The following is a 2,664-nucleotide window of genomic DNA, read 5'->3' on the forward strand; positions in this document are numbered from 1 at the left end:
GTATGTATTTCTTGTGGTGAGTTCGATTTTGTAGAGTTAAATAATCAACAATAATAATAACAGGAACAATCTAACAAACAATCATAGGTAATTTCTTGAAAATAAAATCCATTAAAATGTTTAATAATTTAATTGATTCTGATTAAAATATTAAGTATTTAATTATTTCTCATACCTATTATATAATATAATTTATTACTTTATTACTTTATTAGTAAAATAAATCCAAATATAGCCAATAGCAATATAAAATAGACGTGGTCTCAACAAAACTGAAAGTATTGACAGCCTAACCAAAATACCAAACACAAATAACTATAATAATAACTTGTGTTATTTCATTATTTGCGACAAACTTCCAAAGCGGAATTACCTATGTCCTATAATATCTAATTTAGTAACTCGAATATCGTAATACGCGGCTATATTTATTATTTACCAGTTTTTCGGTAATCACGAAATCATTATTTATATTTTATTTTATTTGTCTATGGCTCAACATTACAGTCAGCGCCCCTATGGCCATCTATTTTAAACATTTTAGTATTTTATTATTTATTATATCCATCGACTTGGCATGGGGGAAATTGTACATTTTTAATTTGTATCACATTCGGTCTACGAGTCTACGACGCGCCTCTCACTATACGTACCTACTCAATTTTCAATTTTATTATTATTTCATCGTACAATTTATGAATACCTATATATTTTTTATATTACCTTTTAGTTATAGTATAATAATATTTATAAAGATTAATTTTTTTAATTTTTAAGTCATCACAAAATAATCAATACCTATTCTGTTATATAATAGGTACGTAACATTATGCAAAATTAAAATATCAATATGTTGTAACTGTTGATTTTGCAAAATATACCTATTCATTATGTTTTTGTATTTACTTTTAAATGGGATTAGGCTCTAGCAAGTTAACTATTTTTTGACCACAGAAAGCCTTGTAAACATTTCATTTTTGATGACTGTTTTTTGTTTGCTTATCAAATACAATTTTTCTGAATATTTTTAATAAGTACAATTTTTTATTTTAAATATGCTAGTATGTTATTTAAGTCCAGTACCTATTTAGATTTTAGACATGTTATATGGTAAAAAAAAAATGAGTTACGTGGACTCTAATGCCTATAATAAAACGAATAGGTAGTTAAATAATTAGTTTCTCATTGTCTTATTTCTTATAGTTCATAGAAAAAGGTAACTACTGTACATTAATTAACCTAGTTTAATTAAAAACAAACGTTGCGAATTTGGGTAAAACATTTATATTTTATTATAAATAACATAAACATGAACACTTTCTGTTTTTTTTTTTTGGGGGGGGGGGGGGGTCATCAAAAGTTCTGTTTTATCCAGATTTCTCAGCACCCATATTAACCAATATTAACCTGAATAATAACGGTTTTGAAAACCCAAATGTTTGTTTAAATTTTTTATTCGGGTGTTAAACACCCAAATACATCCAGAACCCGAAACCCGAAACCCGAATAAATGATTCGAGTGCAAGGCCCTGCTTACAACTCTCACAACCTAATGTTTTTTAAACTGCATCGCATTTTAAGCAGGTCAACAAAATGTTTAATTATTTTTTATGTAGTTCAAAGTTTAATTGTATTAACTATTTAATTACTCATCTACCTAATACAAAAATATAAAAATATAAATTCAACTCAAATACAAAATAACGATCGCCAAAATACACAAATGTCAAACACCAACCACGCGTACTGCTAAGCCCCCCATCAACCATTCCCTAAACTTTTTTTAAGCTTATATAACATTATAATAGTAGGGCTTTCATCCCCCCTTCCCAAATTTCAAATGCTATATTTTACGCCTATGCTCGCTGATAAATATCACAATATACACAGCTGCGCAAGCAGCATTTGCGTCTGATCTAGAGAACTAGTAATTTTGAATTGAGAAATTGCTTAACTTATTTTGATTTAATAGTTTTTCATTCACCAAATATTTTTGGTAAAAACGCACGTGGTTAGGCCTCGTATATATGTATGGTAGCCTGGCAGTGGAATCACTCGTGGTTATACACCAAAAATAATTTATTTCTCCATTTTGTTATTTTTACAATAATATTTCGCTAAAAAAAGTGTTTAACAGAAAAGTTACATAAAATTATATTTTATTGTTTAAATTGTAAGTTAGATATTATTAAATAAATTCTAAAACGAACAAAATTACTAAAATATTAATAAAGCCCATGCCATTAGATCACCTCTAAAATATTTTTACTTAAAATGTCGATAAGATATTATATTTGAAATGTTCAGTTTCTTAAAATGCATTAAAATTGCCTAATAAAGAATTTTTTAAAAATGAAAAATAAGAACCCCCTGAGCAAGTGGTTGTCTCTCTGCTGTACAGTAGGTTACAAGTGGGTCACTGTGATGAATGGTGTTAAATTTTAATCCAATGATATAATATAATTGTATAAGAAAAACGATTCTGAGCGAAGACGGTCAGTCAGCCTATAATATTACTACCTAAGTATATTAAATATTTGATATTATTGTGAATAAACTCAAGAAAGTAATACAATTTTGTTTTAAATTTCCAATCCTTAGATATAAAAATAAAAATTTTATAAATTTTTAACTACAAAATAATTATTAAATTTGAAATTTGAT

Source organism: Metopolophium dirhodum, chromosome 1 (genome assembly GCF_019925205.1).
Source record: "Metopolophium dirhodum isolate CAU chromosome 1, ASM1992520v1, whole genome shotgun sequence".
Classification (NCBI taxonomy): Eukaryota; Metazoa; Arthropoda; class Insecta; order Hemiptera; family Aphididae; genus Metopolophium; species Metopolophium dirhodum.